Source organism: Bombina bombina, chromosome 7, assembly GCF_027579735.1.
Source record: "Bombina bombina isolate aBomBom1 chromosome 7, aBomBom1.pri, whole genome shotgun sequence".
NCBI lineage: Eukaryota > Metazoa > Chordata > Amphibia > Anura > Bombinatoridae > Bombina > Bombina bombina.
Window position 1 is genome coordinate 287,792,979 of NC_069505.1, and position 23,730 is coordinate 287,816,708.

The following is a 23,730-nucleotide window of genomic DNA, read 5'->3' on the forward strand; positions in this document are numbered from 1 at the left end:
TAACTACAGTACTAACCAGATTAAGAGAGAATCATCTCTATGCAAAACCAGAAAAATGTACATTTCATACCCAAGATATATCATTTCTTGGTTACAGAATTACAGCAGATGGTATCAATATGGAAGATACTAGGATATCCTCCATTACAAATTGGCCACAACCAACCAATGTAAAAGAACTTCAAAGTTTCTTAGGTTTTTCGAATTTTTATCGAAAATTTATTAAAAAATTTTCTTCTATAGTGAAACCTCTCACAAGGCTTACAGGAAAAGGGACACCTTTCGTTTGGACTCTGAATGCACAACAAGCATTTGATTTACTAAAAGAATGTTTCACAACTGCACCAATACTTAATTTCCCAGATCCTACAAAACAGTACAACCTAGAAGTTGATGCATCGGAGTATGCAATAGGTGCCATCCTATCTCAAAGGACAAGTTTAACAGAACCCGTTCATCCGGTTGCTTACTACTCACGATCTTTAACACCTCCAGAAATTAACTATCCAATTGGGGAAAAAGAACTCCTATCGATTAAATCAGCTTTCGAACATTGGAGGCACTTGTTGGAGGGTACAGATATACCAATTCTTGTATATACTGACCACAAGAACCTAGAGTATTTGCAGACTAATCGCACGCTGTCATCAAGACAACTCAGATGGAGTCTGTATTTCTCTAGGTTTAACTTCCATATACAATACAGACCTGGATCACGTAACGGGAAAGCAGATGCTCTGTCAAGACAGAGAACACCCCATAACCATATTGAACCACAGAGAACTGTTCTATCTCCAGGAAATTTCATCTCCTGCATACAACCTTTTACACAAGAATTAAAGGATGCTCAAAGCAGGGATGTTAATACAAATAAATATAATCTCATAAAACATCCAGATGGTCTATATTATTTTGAGAATCTCTTGTATATACCACCAACTTTACAAAAGGTAATTCTACAACAAAACCATGACTCAGTCCTTAATGGACATCCTGGTATACAAAATACATATGATTTAATTAAAAGGAAATACTGGTGGCCTAAGATGTGGAGCTCAATAGAGGATTACGTCAAAACTTGTACTTTATGTGTTCAAAACAAAAAGGATCACAAAAAACCTTATGGATATTTAATGTCATTACCGATACCCGATCGACCATGGAAAGAAGTCGCTATGGATTTCATAGTAGAGTTGCCTAAATCTAAGACTTATACTACAATTTTAGTAGTTATCGATTTATTTACTAAGATGGCACATTTCTTGCCCATACCAGCTTTACCCACTGCATCTCAAACCGCGGAGTTGTTTTTATCAAACATTGTAAAAATACATGGACTACCAACAAGTATTCTCACAGACCGTGGTAGCCAATTCACATCTAAATTTTGGCAATCCTTATGTGACAAATTGAATATCACAAGAAAACTTACAACATCATATCATCCGCAAACGAATGGCCAATGTGAACGCACCAACCAACCTTTAGAGCAATATTTACGTGTTTTCTGTTCCCAGCAACAAGATAAATGGGCTGAATATTTGGCAACTGCTGAGTTTGCCTATAATAACACCAAAAATGATTCCACTCAGCTTTCCCCCTTTTTCGCCAATTATGGATTTCATCCTACTTATGATCTCCTACCCAATATGCATGCTCAATGTCCTATTGTTAACGACTTAGTTAATTCCATCGCTCAAAATTTTAAATTATTACAGGATAATATCACCCGGGCTCAATCCCGCCATCAACACTACTAGAATTTACGCCGGCGACCAGCTCCGGATTACAAGGTCGGGGATTTGGTCTGGTTATCCACCCGTCACATACGAATACCAGCTACGAAAGCTAAATTCAACCAGTTGTATATAGGACCATTTCCCATAGAAAAAATCATTAACTCCAACGCTGTTGTACTACGGTTACCAGAAAGGTATCGCATACACCCTTCATTCCACGTTGCCATGATTAAACCTTATACTCCTGTCCGATCTGTTCCATCGTCCATTCCGGATTCGGTTCAGTCCCAATCTGACCAAGAGGAGTATGAGGTCTCTGAAATACTGGATTCTAGAGTGTTTCGGGGTGTACTTCAGTATTTAGTCCATTGGGAGGGGTATTCGCATGAGGAGGATTCTTGGGAGCCTGCCACTAACATTTCTGCCCCTCGTTTGGTCTCGCTTTTTCATCGGAGACATCCTGAGAGACCCTCTTTTTGAATCGACTCCTGGAAATAAAACCTGGAGGTTTTCCTTGTGTGGGGGACCTGTCATAATATCAGTATATCTTTACAGCCTGTCCCTTTAAGAACTGCCTGTTGTGTTCCTTTATAAGCATCCTAGCTGCTTTGCTCATTGCTTGTTATTGAGAAACCTCCCCTGGTTTCATTAGAGCCACTTACTGCCTTGTTCAGCTGCTTCCTGCAGCATATCCTGGAAGTCTGCCTTCAGATTCAGTGTGCACCTGGACACCTCCCCCTTCAGACTGGAGCTTTGCAGTTAAACAGAAGCCTGCTGCTCTTTGGTAACAACACATCCTTTTTGTCAGCGGATTCCAGAACACTTCTGATTATCAGCAGCTGTGACAGGGGGCTTCTTTTGTTCTTCCGACCCGGACTGTGATTTCAACAGATGCAAGTCTGACAGTTTTGGGAGCTGTTTGGGGGTCTCTGACAGCACAAGGGGTTTGGGAATCTCAGGAGGTGAGATTACCAATCAACATTTTGGAACTTTTTCAGAGCTCTTCAGTCATGGCCTCTTCTAAAGAGAGAGTCGTTCATTTGTTTTCAGACGGACAATGTCACAACCGTGGCATATGTCAATCATCAAGGAGGGACTCACAGTCCTCTGGCTATGAAAGAAGTATCTCGAATACTGGTATGGGCGGAATCCAGCTCCTGTCTAATTTCTTCGGTTCATATCCCAGGTATAGACAATTGGGAAGCGGATTATCTCAGTCGCCAAACGTTACATCCGGGCGAATGGTCTCTTCACCCAGAGGTATTTCTTCAGATTGTTCAAATGTGGGGACTTCCAGAAATAGATCTGATGGCTTCTCATCTAAACAAGAAGCTTCCCAGGTATCTGTCCAGATCCAGGGATCCTCAAGCGGAGGCAGTGGATGCATTGTCACTTCCTTGGAAGTATCATCCTGCCTATATCTTTCCGCCTCTAGTTCTTCTTCCAAGAGTGATTTCCAAGATTCTAAAGTAATGCTCGTTTGTTCTGCTGGTGGCTCCAGCATGGCCTCACAGGTTTTGGTATGCGGATCTTGTCCGGATGGCCACTTGCCAACCGTGGACTCTTCCGTTAAGACCAGACCTTCTATCGCAAGGTCCTTTTTTCCATCAGGATCTCAAATCCTTAAATTTGAAGGTATGGAGATTGAACGCTTGATTCTCAGTCATAGAGGTTTCTCTGACTCTGTGATTAATACTATGTTACAGGCTCGTAAATCTGTATCTAGGAAGATATATTATCGAGTCTGGAAGATTTACATTTCTTGGTGTTTTTCTCATCATTTTTCTTGGCATTCTTTTAGAATTCCTAGAATTTTACAGTTTCTTCAGGATGGTTTGGATAAAGGTTTGTCTGCAAGTTCCTTGAAAGGACAAATCTCTGCTCTTTCTGTTCTTTTTCACAGAAAGATTGCTAGTCTTCCTGATATTCATTGTTTTGTACAAGCTTTGGTTCGTATAAAACCTGTTATTAAGTCAATTTCTCCTCCTTGGAGTTTGAATTTGGTTCTGGGGGCTCTTCAAGCTCCTCCGTTTGAACCTATGCATTCGCTGGACATTAAATTACTTTCTTGGAAAGTTTTGTTTCTTTTGGCCATCTCTTCTGCTAGAAGAGTTTCTGAATTATCTGCTCTTTCTTGTGAGTCTCCTTTTCTGATTTTTCATCAGGATAAGGCGGTGTTGCGAACTTCTTTTAAATTTTTACCTAAGGTTGTGAATTCTAACAACATTAGTAGAGAAATTGTGGTTCCTTCATTGTGTCCTAATCCTAAGAATTCTAAGGAAAAGTCGTTGCATTCTTTGGATGTAGTTAGAGCTTTGAAATATTATATTGAAGCTACTAAGGATTTCCGAAAGACTTCTAGTCTATTTGTTATCTTTTCCGGTTCTAGGAAAGGTCAGAAGGCTTCTGCCTTTTCTTTGGCATCTTGGTTAAAATCTTTGATTCATCATGCTTATGTCGAGTCGGGTAAAACTCCGCCTCAAAGGATTACAGCTCATTCTACTAGGTCAGTTTCTACTTCCTGGGCGTTTAGGAATGAAGCTTCGGTTGATCAGATTTGCAAAGCAGCCACTTGGTCTTCTTTGCATACTTTTACTAAATTCTTCCATTTTGATGTGTTTTCTTCTTCTGAAGCAGTTTTTGGTAGAAAAGTACTTCAGGCAGCTGTTTCAGTTTGATTCTTCTGCTTATAATTTTAGTTTTTTTCATTATAAGATTTAAACTTTATTTTGGGTGTGGATTTTTTTCAGCGGAATTGGCTGTCTTTATTTTATCCCTCCCTCTCTAGTGACTCTTGCGTGGAAGATCCACATCTTGGGTAGTCATTATCCCATACGTCACTAGCTCATGGACTCTTGCTAATTACATGAAAGAAAACATAATTTATGTAAGAACTTACCTGATAAATTCATTTCTTTCATATTAGCAAGAGTCCATGAGGCCCACCCTTTTTTGTGGTGGTTATGATTTTTTTGTATAAAGCACAATTATTCCAATTCCTTATTTTTTATGCTTTCGCACTTTTTTCTTATCACCCCACTTCTTGGCTATACGTTAAACTGATTTGTGGGTGTGGTGAGGGGTGTATTTATAGGCATTTTGAGGTTTGGGAAACTTTGCCCCTCCTGGTAGGAATGTATATCCCATACGTCACTAGCTCATGGACTCTTGCTAATATGAAAGAAATTAATTTATCAGGTAAGTTCTTACATAAATTATGTTTTTATTATGGTGATGGGGCAGCGACAGTTTGTGTTTCAGTGTATTATGGGTTAACAGTGACAGCTATCTGAGCTCCTGCACGTAGCAACAAAAGGTCTAGGATACTGTCATAGCGGCGCCTTCGCAAAGCAATAGCTGTAGCTTTATCTGTGAGTTACTATACTACCTAACCTCTGTCCCTCTGAGTGACTCAGCTATATAGTTACGGGAAAACCAGCCATGAAGGTGTGTAATATAGCAATGTTGTAAAGAAATCTCGTGCCATGAGCGCAAAATATAACTTGTGATTCTACAATAAATGGAGATTCAATATGAAAATGTGCACTAATATATAGATATGGGTGTTCATCTGGCAGTCCTCTGCCCTGGTTTTTTTTTTTTTTACCAAAACGCAGAACTAAAAATAAGGACATTGGTAGGAAATATACTATTGTGTTTTTCATCGCTATAAAAGTATATACAACCCTTAAGGCTTTTGAAATATTGATCTGTCTCCCCATGTGTTAGGAAGAAGCCATCCTACAGATAAAACTAATGTACTGATATATAGATACAGCTACTGCACTAATATATAGATACAGCTGATGTACTGATATATAGATATAGCTACTGTACTAATATATAGATACAGCTGATGTACTGATGTATAGATTCAGTACTAATATATAGATACATACTTCTTATGTGCTAATATATAGGGGAATATCTATCAAGCCGTCAACTTTGTTGAATTCGACGGCACCAATACGCTTGCCTAACATCGCGGCCGAGGACCTGAATACGATCTCCATATTTATAAAAAAAAGGCGCGCACCAAGTACAGGGCGATGAGCATCGGACTGTTGTTAACTAGCAGTCATCGATCTTGCATCTATTCGGCTTTTTACCAAATTTATTTATACCCTGTCACTAAACGCCGCCACTATACTAAAATGTTTAACCCCTATCCCGCCGCTCCCGGACCCCGCTGCCACCTAAATAAACTTATTAACCCCTACCCTGCCACTTCGAGACCCCGCCGCCACATTAAATAAAGTTATTAACCCCTATCCCGCCGCTCCCGGACCCCGCCGCCACCTAGATAAATGTATTAACCCCTATCCCGCCGCTCCCGGACCCTGCCGCCACTAAATAAACGTATTAACCCCTAAACCTCTGGCCTCCCACATCACTACCACTAACAACCTATTAACCCCTAAACCGCCAGCCCCCCCACATCGCCATGAACTAAATTAAGCTATTAACCCCTAAACCTAACAACCCGCTAACTTTAAATTAAAATTACAACATCCCTATCTTATATTAAATTTAAACTTGCCTGTAGAATTAAAATAAACTATTTTTAAACTATTAATTAACCTACCCTAACTATTATCCTACAATTAAATTAAACTAGCAAATAAATTAACTAAATTACATATTAAAAACCCTAACCCTAATCAAATTATGTAAATATACTATTTAACCTTATTAAAAATTACTAAATTACCAAAAAAATAAACGCTAAGTTACAAAAAATAAAAAACACTAAATTACACACAAAAAAACACATTATCAAAAATAAAAACTAATTACTCCTAATCTAATAGCCCTATCAAAATAAAAAAGCCACCCCAAAATACAAATAAAAAACCCTAGCCTACAATAAACTACCAATGGCCCTTAAAAGGGCCTTTTGTGGGGCATTGCCCCAAAGAAATCAGCTCTTTTACCTGTAGAAAAAACAAACACCCCCCCAACAGTAAAACCCACCACCCAACCAACCAACCCCCCAAATAAAAACCCTATCTAAAATAACCTAAGTTCCCCATTGCCCTGAAAAGGGCATTTGTATGGGCATTGCCCTTAAAAGGGCATTTAGCTATTTTACCTGCCCAGACCCTACTCTAAAAATAAAACCCACCCAAAAAACCCTTAAATAAACCTATAACACTAACTTCCGACGATCCACTTACAGTTATTGAAGTCCTGCTTGAAGGATCCAGCCGGCAAGAAGTCTTCACCCGGGCGGCCTCTTCCATCTTTATCCAGCCGGCGAAGTCTTCATCCAGACAGCATCTTCTATCTTCATCCATCCGGCGCGGAGTAGGTCCATCCTGAAGACATCCGGCGCGGAGCTCCTCTTCAATACTGTCGCTGCCGTAAACTGGAACTTGAATGCAAGTGACATCATCCAAGATGGCGTCCCTTGCATTCCTATTGGCTGAAAGGTTCCAATCAGCCAATAGGATTAGAGATGCTAAAATCCTATTGGCTTTTCCAATCAGCCAATAGGATTGAGCTCTCATCCTATTGGCTGATTGGAACAGCCAATAGGATGAGAGCTGCTCAAATCCTATTGGCTGTTCCAATCAGCCAATAGGATTTGAGCAGCTCTCATCCTATTGGCTGTTCCAATCAGTCAATAGGATAAGAGCTGCTAAAATCCTATTGGCTGTTCCAATCAGCCAATAGGATTTGAGCAGCTCTCATCCTATTGGCTGATTGGAACAGCCAATAGGATGAGAGCTGCTCAAATCCTATTGGCTGATTGGAACAGCCAATAGGATGAGAGCTGCTCAAATCCTATTGGCTGATTGGAACCTTTCAGCCAATAGGAATGCAATAGACGCCATCTTGGATGACGTCACTTGCATTCAAGTTTCAGTTTACGGCGGTGGCCGTATTGAAGAGAAGCTCCCCGCCGGATGTCTTCAGGATGGACCTGCTCCGCGCCAGATGGATGAAGATAGAAGATGCCATCTGGATGAAGACTTCGCCGGCTGGATGAAGATGGAAGAGGCCGCCCGGATGAAGACTTCTTGCTGGCTGGATGGATCCTTCAAGCAAAACTTCAATAACTGTAAGTGGATCGTCAGGGGTTAGTGTTAGGTTTATTTAAGGGTTTTTTGTGTAGATTTTATTTTTAGAGTAGGGTCTGGGCAGGTAAAAGAGCTAAATGCCCTTTTAAGGGCAATGCCCATACAAATGCCCTTTTCAGGGCAATGGGGAACTTAGGTTATTTTAGATAGGGTTTTTATTTGGGGGGGTTGGTTGGTTGGGTGGTGGGTTTTACTGTTGGGGGTGTTTGCTTTTTTTACAGGTAAAAGAGCTGATTTCTTTGGGGCAATGCCCCACAAAAGGCCCTTTTAAGGGCCATTGGTAGTTTATTGTAGGCTAGTGTTTTTTTTATTTTGGGGGTCTTTTTTATTTTGATAGGGCTATTAGATTAGGAGTAATTCGTTTTTATTTTTGATAATGTGGTTTGGTTGTTTTAGTAATTTATTGTTTTTTATTTTTTGTAACTTAGCGTTTATTTTTTTGTAATGTAGTAATTTTTAATAAGGTTAAATAGTATATTTAAATAATTTGAGAAGGGTTAGGGTTTTTTTAATAAGTAATTTAGTTAATTTAATTGTTAGTTTAATTTAAGTGTAGTATAATAGTTAGGGTAGGTTAATTAATAGTTTAAAAATAGTTTATTTTAATTCTACAGCTAAGTTTAAATTTATTATAAGATAGGGATGTTGTAATTTTAATTAAAAGTTAGCAGGTTGTTAGGTTTAGGGGTTAATATCTTAATTTAGTTTATGGCGATGTGGGGGGCTGGCGGTTTAGGGGTTAATACGTTTATTTAGTGGCAGCGGGGTCCGGGAGCGGCAGGATAGGGCTTAATACTTTTATTTAGGTTGCGGCAAGGTCGGGAAACGGCGGAATAGGGGCTAACACATTTTATTTAGATTGCGGTGATGTCGGGTGGCAGATTAGGCATGTTTAGACTTGGGGCTTATGTTAGGGTGTAGGTGTAAACGTTACATGTTTTCTACCATATAAATCAATGGGATATCTGGCATCATCGAACATAAGCTTTCGCTGCTTTCAGACTCCCATTAATTCCTTTGGCATCCTCGGCCTCCAGGGTGGTGGATTGAAAATCAGGTACGCTGGGCCAGAATAGCCGCAAGTGTACCTGTTAACTATTTGATAACTTTAAAAAAGTATCAAATAGAGCCGAATGTGTATTCGGAACATCTGTAATGACGTAAGCATCAATCTGCGTTGGATTGAGACCGGCGGATCGTATATTACGTCACAGATCTCAACTTTTGCTGGACTGTAGGCTTTGATAACTAGGTCGGATCAAGCTCGCAACAATTACGCTGCGGAATTCCAGTGTATTTGCGGTTGACGGCTTGATAAATATCCCCCATAGATACAGTTTATGTACTGATATATAGATACAGCTGATGTACTGATATATATATATATATACAGCTACTGTACTATAGATACAGCTTATGTACTAGTATATAGATACAGCTTATTTACTAGTATATAGATACAGCTACTGTACTAATATATAGATTCATGTACTGTACTAATATATAGATACAGCTACTGTACTAATGTATAAATACAGCTACTGGGCTAATGTATAGATACAGCTACTGTACTAATGTATAGATACAGCTACTGTACTAATGTATAGATACAGCTACTGTACTAATGTATAGATAAAGCTACTGTACTAATGTATAGATACAGCTACTGTACGAAAGTTTAAACACAGCTACTGGGCTAATGTATAGATACAGCTACTGTAGGAAAGTATAAACACAGCTACTGTGCTAATGTATAGATACAGCTACTGTGCTAATGTATAGATACAGCTACTGGGCTAATGTATATATACAGCTACTGTACTAATGTATAAATACAGCTACTGGGCTAATGTATAGATACAGCTACTGGGCTAATGTATAGATACAGCTACTGGACTAATGTATAAATACAGCTACTGGGCTAATGGATAGACACAGCTACTGGGCTAATATATAGATACAGCTACTGTACTAATATATAAATACAGCTACTGGGCTAGTGTATAGATACAGCTACTGGGCTAGTGTATAGATACAGCTACTGGGCTAGTGTATAGATACAGCTACTGTATAAATGTATAGATACAGCTACTGGGCTAGTGTATAGATACAGCTACTGGTCTAATGTATAGACACAGCTACTGGGCTAATATATAGATACAGCTACTGGGCTAGTGTATAGATACAGCTACTGGGCTAATGTATAGATACAGCTACTGGGCTAGTGTATATACACAGCTACTGGGCTAATGTATAGATACAGCTACTGGGATAGTGTATAGATACAGCTACTGGGCTAGTGTATAGACACAGTTACTGGGCTAGTGTATAGATACAGCTACTGGGCTAGTGTATAGATACAGCTACTGGGCTAGTGTATAGATACAGCTACTGGGCTAGTGTATAGATACAGCTACTGGGCTAGTGTATAGATACAGCTACTGGGCTAATGTATAAATACAGCTACTGGGCTAGTGTATAGACACAACTACTGGGCTAATGTATAGATACAGCTACTGGGCTAGTTTATAGACACAGCTACTGGGCTAATGTATAGACACAGCTACTGGGATAATATATAGATACAGCTACTGGGATAATATATAGATACAGCTACTGGGCTAATGTATAGATACAGCTACTGGGCTAGTGTATAGATACAGCTACTGGGCTAATGTATAGATACAGCTACTGGGATAGTGTATAGACACAGCTACTGGGCTAATATATAGATACAGCTACTGGGCTAGTGTATAGATACAGCTACTGGGCTAATGTATAAATACAGCTACTGGGCTAGTGTATAGACACAGCTACTGGGCTAATGTATAGATACAGCTACTGGGCTAGTGTATAAACACAGCTACTGGGCTAATATATAGATACAGCTACTGGGCTAGTGTATTGATACAGCTACTGGGCTAGTGTATAGACACAGCTACTGGGCTAATATATAGATACAGCTACTGGGCTAGTGTATTGATACAGCTACTGGGCTAATGTATCAATACAGCTACTGGGCTAATGTATAAATACAGCTACTGGGCTAATGTATAGATACAGCTACTGGGCTAGTGTATAGATACAGCTACTGTACTAATGTATAGATACAGCTACTGGGCTAGTGTATAGATACAGCTACTGTACTAATGTATAGATACAGCTACTGGGCTAGTGTATAGATACAGCTACTGTACTAATGTATAGATACTGCTACTGTACTAATGTATAAATACAGCTACTGGGCTAATGTATAGATACAGCTACTGTACTAATGTATAGATACAGCTACTGGGCTAATGTATAGATACAGCTACTGTGCTAATGTATAAATACAGCTACTGGGCTAATGTATAAATACAGCTACTGTACTAATGTATAGATACAGCTACTGGGCTAATGTATAGATACAGCTACTGGGCTAATGTATAGATACAGCTACTGGGCTAATGTATAGATACAGCTACTGGGCTAATGTATAGACACAGCTACTGGGCTAATGTATAGATACAGCTACTGGGCTAGTGTATAGATACAGCTACTGGGCTAATGTATAAATACAGCTACTGGGCTAATGTATAAATACAGCTACTGGGCTAATGTATAGATACAGCTACTGGGCTAGTGTATAGATACAGCTACTGTACTAATGTATAGATACAGCTACTGGACTAGTGTATAGATACAGCTACTGTACTAATGTATAGATACAGCTACTGGGCTAATGTATAGATACAGCTACTGGGCTAATGTATAGATACAGCTACTGGGCTAATGTATAAATACAGCTACTGGGCTAGTGTATAGATACAGCTACTGGGCTAATGTATAGACACAGCTACTGGGCTAATGTATAGATACAGCTACTGGGCTAGTGTATAGACACAGCTACTGGGCTAGTGTATAGATACAGCTACTGGGCTAGTGTATAGATACAGCTACTGGGCTAGTGTATAGATACAGCTACTGGGCTAGTGTATAGATACAGCTACTGGGCTAGTGTATAGATACAGCTACTGGGCTAGTGTATAAATACAGCTACTGGGCTAGTGTATAGATACAGCTACTGTACTAATGTATAAATACAGCTACTGTACTAATGTATAAAACACAGCTACTGGGCTAATATATAGATACAGCTACTGTACTAATGTATAAATACAGCTACTGTACTAATGTATAAAATACAGCTACTGGGCTAATATATAGACACAGCTACTGTACTAATGTATAAATACAGCTACTGTACTAATGTATAAAATACAGCTACTGGGCTAATATATAGATACAGCTACTGTACTAATGTATAAATACAGCTACTGTACTAATGTATAAAATACAGCTACTGGGCTAGTGTATAGATACAGCTACTGTACTAATGTATAGATACAGCTACTGGGCTAGTGTATAGATACAGCTACTGTACTAATGTATAGATACTGCTACTGTACTAATGTATAAATACAGCTACTGGGCTAATGTATAGATACAGCTACTGTACTAATGTATAGATACAGCTACTGGGCTAATGTATAGATACAGCTACTGTGCTAATGTATAAATACAGCTACTGGGCTAATGTATAAATACAGCTACTGTACTAATGTATAGATACAGCTACTGGGCTAATGTATAGATACAGCTACTGGGCTAATGTATAGATACAGCTACTGGGCTAATGTATAGATACAGCTACTGGGCTAATGTATAGACACAGCTACTGGGCTAATGTATAGATACAGCTACTGGGCTAGTGTATAGATACAGCTACTGGGCTAATGTATAAATACAGCTACTGGGCTAATGTATAAATACAGCTACTGGGCTAATGTATAGATACAGCTACTGGGCTAGTGTATAGATACAGCTACTGTACTAATGTATAGATACAGCTACTGGACTAGTGTATAGATACAGCTACTGTACTAATGTATAGATACAGCTACTGGGCTAATGTATAGATACAGCTACTGGGCTAATGTATAGATACAGCTACTGGGCTAATGTATAAATACAGCTACTGGGCTAGTGTATAGATACAGCTACTGGGCTAATGTATAGACACAGCTACTGGGCTAATGTATAGATACAGCTACTGGGCTAGTGTATAGACACAGCTACTGGGCTAGTGTATAGATACAGCTACTGGGCTAGTGTATAGATACAGCTAGTGGGCTAGTGTATAGATACAGCTACTGGGCTAGTGTATAGATACAGCTACTGGGCTAGTGTATAGATACAGCTACTGGGCTAGTGTATAGATACAGCTACTGGGCTAGTGTATAAATACAGCTACTGGGCTAGTGTATAGATACAGCTACTGTACTAATGTATAAATACAGCTACTGTACTAATGTATAAAACACAGCTACTGGGCTAATATATAGATACAGCTACTGTACTAATGTATAAATACAGCTACTGTACTAATGTATAAAATACAGCTACTGGGCTAATATATAGACACAGCTACTGGGCTAATATATATATATATATATATGACAGCAGATAAATTATTATGTTAGATGCATCAAATCTCACATTTAATTCATATTACATGTGGATTGTGGTGTAAATGTCTTTTTGGACAGTACTTTGCCATAATAAATATTATTTGTGCAGCTTTGACTGCAGTTGAGCTGCTTCCATATCATGTTTATTTATTGCGTAATTGGATGTCAGCGCATGCGCCAGCAGTACCATTGTAGTGTTCTGTGTTTTATTTCTGTGTTTATATGCCGTGATAAACTGCATGTTTACAAGACAGGTTGTGGAGCGTCAGTATACAGGGTGCCTCAGAAGACCCTTTACATAGCATTCATTAGTTAGAGCATAGACCAGCTAAAAGTTATCTGCGGCTTGGTTTTCATCTGAACTGTGCTCAGAATTACGTTTCCTACACACATCTTATAATATCCCCCCTGCTACTTTTCTCTTTAACAAGAATTAACGGGGTCTCCTGAGCCCATTTTCCTCCACTCCAGGCCAAACAATTAAGAGTAACAACACTTAAATCATTGCTTAGAATAGCTGGGAACAGTCTCCTTCTTTGAATCATTTCTCAGGTCTTTGTAATGCTCAGCAGTCCGGCCCCTCCTGAAAACCAGTGGCGTGGAGCTTCAGGACAATAGAGCCGTGCTTTTATTTTTTGTTTTCTGACTTCAAAAACGTCTTGTTACACGTGGAGTGACACATTGTGACTTGCAGAGCAGAAACTAAGTGTACGGTACTCACGGCCTAAGAACAAAGCCGTCTTTATTAAATGTCACCAGGAAGGCTGCTTGCCCCAATTTCAAGGCTTTCTTTTCTTAAATCGGGCCGAGCTACAGCTTCTATGAAAGTTCCTTTTTATTTTTTTCTTCCTAAATTACCTGTAGTTACATTTACTGTTCTGCACACGCTGGGAACTTGATATGAATTGTTGTCAATGTGATACTTTGTACCCTCTCTATAGACTGAGTGCTCTTGGCCTATGCCCTTAATTCATCTATATTCTTTTTATTTGTAACAATTTGCATGGAATATGATTGTTTCCATGTCTGATGGCTAAGCAAGTGCCTTAGCGTGTGTGTGGAAACTCCCACAGTCAGTGACCAAAGGTCCAGCGATGTCAATGTCAGTATCCATCTTTAGTGTTCGAGAAATGTAGAGCAACAGCTGGCCTGCTAGCCCAACACACAGAGGCAAAGGTTGTTTAGGGAAAGCAATGAACCTATAGGCATTCTAGGGTCAAAGTCCAGAAATATTCACCAAGCAACACAGCTTTGTCCACCACAGTTTGTTTGTAGACATCAGATAAGTTACATATTTATAGTAAGAAACATGTTCTGGTTTATGAATTCCACTTGTCTCCAGAGGCAATAAAGTAATATGACTGACTCATCCTTATCTCTAAGCTGATATCTCATGTGGTTTTATTCTAAACCTTATGTATTTCTATCCAGAATACAGTGGGATACAGATACATAGTTACTCCCATGATACAAAAATCCCAATGAAGCTCCAGCCGTAACGCTCACTTTATCTCGGGATTACAGATTTTCCAGGGGTGCTGTCTAACTTGCAGCTTCTTCTGGGCCCTCAGACTTAATTTGCGCCGTGCTACACACTCTTAATAAACAATGAGTCATCTGAATATCATGGGCTGCATAGTGCTAAGGAACACAGTAAGGACATAAGGTGGAACGGCGGCAAACCAGACAGCATGGTGCCAGCTTGAGGGGTTTAGTACGCTGCCTGTAAGGGCCATCGTTCCTCCACCAAGGAGTCTAACCAAGGGCCAAATCACAGCTGGGCCTGTAATGTTAGTGAAAGGTTGTCTATTAGTTTCTTCTCTGCTGATAATACCCTGGTCTGGGCTCAGGTGACATGTACGTTTCACTCTGTAGCTGCTTTACTGCAGCGGTAGAACGTTGAGTATTACAAGCTGCTTTCCCTCCTTCATTGGTTGAAAACAACTACTGGAGATAAGTGCTTTTTCATATCTTGCATGATAGGGAACAGCCCCAAATCACACTGAAATTACCAGTCACAGGGGCTGAAGCCTGCAGCTATATGGTAACATACATCCACTGTAGTAATGGAACCCTGGATCGCCAGGAGAGGAAAAGCTCTTACTATTTACCTCACAATGGTTCAATTCCAGACATCCTGTGTGAAAAGAGCTTGACTTTACATACATACACACAGGGCCCATACATCTCACTCACACACATACATATACATACATATACACACACACATACTGTACATACATACACACACAGGCACATACATACATACACACGCACATATACTGTACATACATACACGCACATATACTGTACATACATACACACACATGCACATACTTACTTACACACACATGCATGCGTAAATGCATACACAAACACATACTTATACGCACATGCTCACAAACATACATACACCGATATACACCTGCATACATACACAAACATACCTACACATGTGCACATACATACACACACATACAGGCATGCACCCATGCTCACAAAGACACACACACACACACACACACACACACATATATATATATATATATATATATACAGGGAGTGCAGAATTATTAGGCAAATGAGTATTTCTTCTGTTATGTGTGATCAGTCCACGGGTCATCATTACTTCTGGGATATAACTCCTCCCCAACAGGAAATGCAAGAGGATTCACCCAGCAGAGCTGCATATAGCTCCTCCCCTCTACGTCAGTCCCAGTCATTCTCTTGCACCCAACGACTAGATAGGATGTGTGAGAGGACTATGGTGATTATACTTAGTTTTTATGACTTCAATCAAAAGTTTGTTATTTTAAAATAGCACCGGAGCGTGTTATTACTTCTCTGGCAGAGTTTGAGGAAGAATCTGACAGAGATTTTTTACTATGATTTTAACCGGAGTCGTTAAGATCATATTGCTGTTCTCGACCATCTGAGGGAGGTAAAGGCTTCAGATCAGGGGACAGCGGGCAGATGAATCTGCATTGAGGTATGTGGCAGTTTTTATTTTCTGAATGGAATTGATGAGAAAAGCCTGCCATACCGTTAAAATGACATGTATGTATACACTTCAGTATTCTGGGGATGGTATTTCACCGGAACTACTGTGTTAAAGGTCACTAATCCTTTTAATAACTATTCTCATGTTAAACGTTTTTGCTGGAATGTAGAATCGTTTACATTGCTGAGGTACTGTGTGAATAAATGTTTGGGCATTATTTTCCACTTGGCAGTTTTTTGCTTTAATTGTGACAGTTTCGTTTCTCTTCACTGCTGTGTGGGAGAGGGAGGGGCCGTTTTTGGCGCTCTTTGCTACGCATCAAAAAATTCCAGTCAGCTACTTTTATATTTCCTGCATGATCCGGTTCATCTCTGACAGATCTCAGGGGTCTTCAAACTTCTTTGAAGGGAGGTAAATTCTCTCAGCAGAGCTGTGAGAATTCTTATAGTGACTGTGTATAAAAAACGTTGTTTTGTTTTCTTATGTACAAATTTAATTAGTGTTGTTTTTTACTAATGGGAACAAACCTTTGCTAAAAGTTGTGTTGTTTTAAAATTTGATGCAATAACTGTTTTTTCAGTTCATTATTTCAACTGTCATTTAATCGTTAGTACCTCTTTGAGGCACAGTACGTTTTTTGCTAAAAAAGATTATAACCAAGTTGTAAGTTTTTTGCTAGTGTGTTAAACATGTCTGACTCAGAGGAAGATATCTGTGTCATTTGTTCCAATGCCAAGGTGGAGCCCAATAGAAATTTATGTACTAACTGTATTGATGCTACTTTAAATAAAAGTCAATCTGTACAATGTGAACAAATTTCACCAAACAGCGAGGGGAGAGTTATGCCGACTAACTCGCCTCACGCGACAGTACCTGCATCTCCCGCCCGGGAGGTGCGTGATATTTTGGCGCCTAGTACATCTGGGCGGCCATTACAGATAACATTACAAGATATGGCTACTGTTATGACTGAAGTTTTGTCTAAATTACCTGAACTAAGAGGCAAGCGTGATCACTCTGGGGTGAGAACAGAGTGCGCTGACAATGCTAGGGCCATGTCTGATACTGCGTCACAGCTCGCAGAGCATGAGGACGGAGAGCTTCATTCTGTGGGTGACGGTTCTGATCCAAACAGATTGGACTCAGATATTTCAAATTTTAAATTTAAATTGGAGAACCTCCGTGTACTACTAGGGGAGGTCTTAGCAGCTCTCAACGATTGTAACACTGTTGCAATACCAGAGAAACTGTGTAGGTTGGATAAATACTTTGCGGTACCGGCGAGTACTGACGTTTTTCCTATACCTAAGAGACTAACTGAAATTGTTACTAAGGAGTGGGATAGACCCGGTGTGCCGTTCTCACCCCCTCCAATATTTAGAAAGATGTTTCCAATAGACGCCACCACTCGGGACTTATGGCAAACGGTCCCCAAGGTGGAGGGAGCAGTTTCTACTTTAGCTAAGCGTACCACTATCCCGGTGGAGGATAGCTGTGCTTTCTCAGATCCAATGGATAAAAAATTAGAGGGTTACCTTAAGAAAATGTTTGTTCAACAAGGTTTTATATTACAACCCCTTGCATGTATCGCGCCGATTACGGCTGCGGCAGCATTTTGGATTGAGTCGCTTGAAGAGAACCTTAGTTCCTCTACGCTAGACGACATTACGGACAGGCTTAGAGTCCTTAAACTAGCTAATTCTTTCATTTCGGAGGCCGTAGTACATTTAACCAAACTTACGGCTAAGAACTCAGGATTCGCCATACAGGCACGCAGGGCACTGTGGCTAAAATCCTGGTCAGCTGATGTTACTTCTAAGTCCAAATTACTTAATATACCTTTCAAGGGGCAGTCCTTATTCGGGCCCGGTTTGAAAGAAATTATCGCTGACATTACGGGAGGTAAGGGCCACGCCCTACCTCAAGACAAGGCCAAAGCTAAGGCTAGACAGTCTAATTTTCGTCCCTTTCGGAATTTCAAAACAGGAGCAGCATCAACCTCCACTGCACCAAAACAGGAAGGAGCTGTTGCTCGTTACAGGCAAGGCTGGAAGCCTAACCAGTCCTGGAACAAAAGCAAGCAGGCCAGGAAACCTGCTGCTGCCCCAAAGACAGCATGAACCGAGAGCCCCCGATCCGGGACCGGATCTAGTAGGGGGCAGACTCTCTCTCTTCGCCCAGGCCTGGGCAAGAGATGTTCAGGATCCCTGGGCACTAGAGATCATATCTCAGGGATACCTTCTAGACTTCAAATTATCTCCCCCAAGAGGGAGATTTCATCTGTCAAGGTTGTCAACAAACCAGATAAAGAAAGAAGCGTTTCTACGCTGCGTACAAGATCTGTTAACAATGGGAGTGATCCATCCGGTTCCGTGGTCGGAACAAGGACAAGGGTTCTACTCAAACCTGTTTGTGGTTCCCAAAAAAGAGGGAACTTTCAGGCCAATCTTAGATTTAAAGACTCTAAACAAATTCCTAAGAGTTCCATCGTTCAAAATGGAAACTATTCGGACAATCTTACCCATGATCCAAGAGGGTCAGTACATGACCACAGTGGATTTAAAGGATGCTTACCTTCACATACCGATCCACAAAGATCATCACCGGTATCTAAGGTTTGCCTTCTTAGACAGGCACTACCAGTTTGTAGCTCTTCCATTCGGATTGGCTACGGCTCCAAGAATCTTCACAAAGGTTCTGGGTGCCCTTCTAGCGGTACTAAGACCGCGAGGGATTTCGGTAGCTCCGTACCTAGACGACATTCTAATACAAGCTTCAAGCTTTCAAAATGCCAAGTCTCATACAGAGTTAGTTCTGGCATTTCTAAGGTCGCATGGATGGAAAGTGAACGAAAAGAAGAGTTCTCTCTTTCCTCTCACAAGAGTTCCATTCTTGGGGACTCTTATAGATTCTGTAGAAATGAAGATTTACCTGACAGAAGACAGGTTAACAAAACTTCAAAATGCATGCCGCGTCCTTCATTCCATTCAACACCCGTCAGTAGCTCAATGCATGGAGGTGATCGGCTTAATGGTAGCGGCAATGGACATAGTACCTTTTGCACGCCTACACCTCAGACCGCTGCAATTATGCATGCTAAGTCAGTGGAATGGGGATTACTCAGATTTGTCCCCTACTCTGAATCTGAATCAAGAGACCAGAAATTCTCTTCTATGGTGGCTTCATCGGCCACACCTGTCCAGGGGAATGCCATTCAGCAGGCCAGACTGGACAATTGTAACAACAGACGCCAGCCTACTAGGTTGGGGCGCTGTCTGGAATTCTCTGAAGGCTCAGGGACTATGGAATCAGGAGGAGAGTCTCCTTCCAATAAACATTCTGGAATTGAGAGCAGTTCTCAATGCCCTTCTGGCTTGGCCCCAGTTAATAACTCGGGGGTTCATCAGGTTTCAGTCGGACAACATCACGACTGTAGCTTACATCAACCATCAGGGAGGGACAAGAAGCTCCCTAGCAATGATGGAAGTATCAAAGATAATTCGCTGGGCAGAGTCTCACTCTTGCCACCTGTCAGCAATCCACATCCCGGGAGTGGAGAACTGGGAGGCGGATTTCTTGAGTCGCCAGACTCTTCATCCGGGGGAGTGGGAACTTCATCCGGAGGTCTTTGCCCAAATACTTCGACGTTGGGGCAAACCAGAGATAGATCTCATGGCGTCTCGCCAGAACGCCAAACTTCCTCGCTACGGGTCCAGATCCAGGGATCCGGGAGCAGTTCTGATAGATGCTTTGACAGCACCTTGGAACTTCAGGATGGCTTATGTGTTTCCACCCTTCCCGCTGCTTCCTCGATTGATTGCCAAAATCGAACAGGAGAGAGCATCAGTAATTCTAATAGCACCTGCTTGTCCACGCAGGACTTGGTATGCAGATCTAGTGGACATGTCATCCTGTCCGCCTTGGTCTCTACCTCTAAGACAGGACCTTCTGATACAGGGTCCATTCAAACATCAAAATCTAACTTCTCTGAAGCTGACTGCTTGGAAATTGAACGCTTGATTTTATCAAAACGTGGTTTTTCTGAGTCGGTTATTGATACCCTGATTCAGGCTAGGAAGCCTGTTACCAGAAGGATTTACCATAAAATATGGCGGAAATACCTATACTGGTGCGAATCCAAAGGTTACTCCTGGAGTAAGGTTAGGATCGCTAGGATATTGTCTTTTCTACAAGAAGGTTTAGAAAAGGGTTTATCAGCTAGTTCATTAAAGGGACAGATTTCAGCTCTGTCCATCTTGTTACACAGACGTCTGTCAGAAAATCCAGACGTCCAGTCCTTTTGTCAGGCTTTAGCTAGGATCAAGCCTGTGTTTAAAGCTGTTGCTCCACCATGGAGTTTAAACTTAGTTCTTAACGTTTTACAGGGTGTTCCGTTTGAACCCCTTCATTCCATTGATATAAAAATGTTATCTTGGAAAGTTCTGTTTTTAATGGCTATTTCCTCGGCTCGAAGAGTCTCTGAGTTATCAGCCTTACATTGTGATTCCCCTTATCTGATTTTTCACTCAGACAAGGTAGTTCTGCGTACTAAACCTGGGTTCTTACCTAAGGTAGTCACTAACAGGAACATCAATCAAGAGATTGTTGTCCCATCCTTGTGTCCAAATCCTTCTTCAAAGAAGGAACGTCTTTTACACAATCTGGATGTAGTTCGTGCCCTCAAGTTCTACTTGCAGGCAACTAAAGATTTTCGCCAAACTTCTTCCTTGTTTGTCGTTTACTCTGGACAGAGGAGAGGTCAAAAAGCTTCTGCTACCTCTCTCTCTTTTTGGCTTCGTAGCATAATACGTTTAGCCTATGAGACTGCTGGACAGCAGCCTCCTGAAAGAATTACAGCTCACTCCACTAGAGCTGTGGCTTCCACTTGGGCCTTTAAGAATGAGGCCTCTGTTGAACAGATTTGCAAGGCTGCAACTTGGTCTTCGCTTCATACTTTTTCCAAATTTTACAAATTTGACACTTTTGCTTCTTCGGAGGCTATTTTTGGGAGAAAGGTTCTTCAGGCAGTGGTTCCTTCTGTATAATGAGCCTGCCTATCCCTCCCGTCATCCGTGTACTTTTGCTTTGGTATTGGTATCCCAGAAGTAATGATGACCCGTGGACTGATCACACATAACAGAAGAAAACATAATTTATGCTTACCTGATAAATTCCTTTCTTCTGTTGTGTGATCAGTCCACGGCCCGCCCTGTTTTAAGGCAGGTAAATATCTTTTAAATTATACTCCAGTCACCACTTCACCCTTGGTTACTCCTTTCTCGTTGTTTCTTGGTCGAATGACTGGGACTGACGTAGAGGGGAGGAGCTATATGCAGCTCTGCTGGGTGAATCCTCTTGCATTTCCTGTTGGGGAGGAGTTATATCCCAGAAGTAATGATGACCCGTGGACTGATCACACAACAGAAGAAAGGAATTTATCAGGTAAGCATAAATTATGTTTTTGACCACATCATCCTCTTTATGCATGTTGTCTTACTCCAAGCTGTATAGGCTCGAAAGCCTACTACCAATTAAGCATATTAGGTGATGTGCATCTCTGTAATGAGAAGGGGTGTGGTCTAATGACATCAACACCCTATATCAGGTGTGCATAATTATTAGGCAACTTCCTTTCCTTTGGCAAAATGGGTCAAAAGAAGGACTTGACAGGCTCAGAAAAGTCAAAAATAGTGAGATATCTTGCAGAGGGATGCAGCACTCTTAAAATTGAAAAACTTCTGAAGCGTGATCATCGAACAATCAAGCATTTCATTCAAAATAGTCAACAGGGTCGCAAGAAGCGTGTGGAAAAACCAAGGCGCAAAATAACTGCCCATGATCTGAGAAAAGTCAAGCGTGCAGCTGCCAAGATGCCACTTGCCACCAGTTTGGCCATATTTCAGAGCTGCAACATCACTGGAGTGCCCAAAAGCACAAGGTGTGCAATACTCAGAGACATGGCCAAGGTAAGAAAGGCTGAAAGACGACCACCACTGAACAAGACACACAAGCTGAAACGTCAAGACTGGGCCAAGAAATATCTCAAGACTGATTTTTCTAAGGTTTTATGGACTGATGAAATGAGAGTGAGTCTTGATGGGCCAGATGGATGGGCCCGTGGCTGGATTGGTAAAGGGCAGAGAGCTCCAGTCCGACTGGTTTGGGCTGGTATCATCAAAGATGAGCTTGTGGGGCCTTTTCGGGTTGAGGATGGAGTCAAGCTCAACTCCCAGTCCTACTGCCAGTTTCTGGAAGACACCTTCTTCAAGCAGTAGTACAGGAAGAAGTCTGCATCCTTCAAGAAAAACATGATTTTCATGCAGGAAAATGCAACATCACACGCGTCCAAGTACTCCACAGCGTGGCTGGCAAGAAAGGGTATAAAAGAAGAAAATCTAATGACATGGCCTCCTTGTTCACCTGATCTGAACCCCATTGAGAACCTGTGGTCCATCATCAAATGTGAGATTTACAAGGAGGGAAAACAGTACACCTCTCTGAACAGTGTCTGTGAGGCTGTGGTTGCTGCTGCACGCAATGTTGATGGTGAACAGATCAAAACACTGACAGAATCCATGGATGGCAGGCTTTTGAGTGTCCTTGCAAAGAAAGGTGGCTATATTGGTCACTGATTTGTTTTTGTTTTGTTTTTGAATGTCAGAAATGTATATTTGTGAATGTTGAGATGTTATATTGGTTTCACTGGTAAAAATAAATAATTGAAATGGGTATATATTTGTTTTTTGTTAAGTTGCCTAATAATTATGCACAGTAATAGTCACCTGCACACACAGATATCCCCCTAAAATAGCTATAACTAAAAACAAACTAAAAACTACTTCCAAAACTATTCAGCTTTGATATTAATGAGTTTTTTGGGTTCATTGAGAACATGGTTGTTGTTCAATAATAAAATTAATCCTCAAAAATACAACTTGCCTAATAATTCTGCACTCCCTGTATATATATATATATATATATATATATATATATATATATATATATATATATATATATATATACATGTGTAAATGATTACACAAACACATACTTATGCACACATGTAATAAGATACTAGCATGTACTGTATGACCTTACAACTGGGAGATTATTAGCAGACACACAAACACATACTTATACGCACATGCTCACAAACATACATACACCTGCATACATACACAAACATACATACACATGTGCACATACATACATACACACACACATACAGGCATGCACCCATGCTCACAAAGACACACACACACACACACACATATATATATATATAAATATACACATGTGTAAATGCTTACACAAACACATACTTATGCACACATGTAATAAGATACTAGCATGTACTGTATGACCTTACAACTGGGAGGTTATTAGCAGACACA

At 40.6% G+C, this 23,730-nt stretch overlaps 1 protein-coding gene across 3 annotated transcripts in view; it reads left to right on the top strand.

Moving 5' to 3' along the window:
* CHCHD6 (coiled-coil-helix-coiled-coil-helix domain containing 6) overlaps window positions 1-23,730 on the top strand; it is a 717,658-nt gene that overhangs the window by 676,079 nt on the left and 17,849 nt on the right. The gene's annotated exons all lie outside the window — the stretch shown is intronic.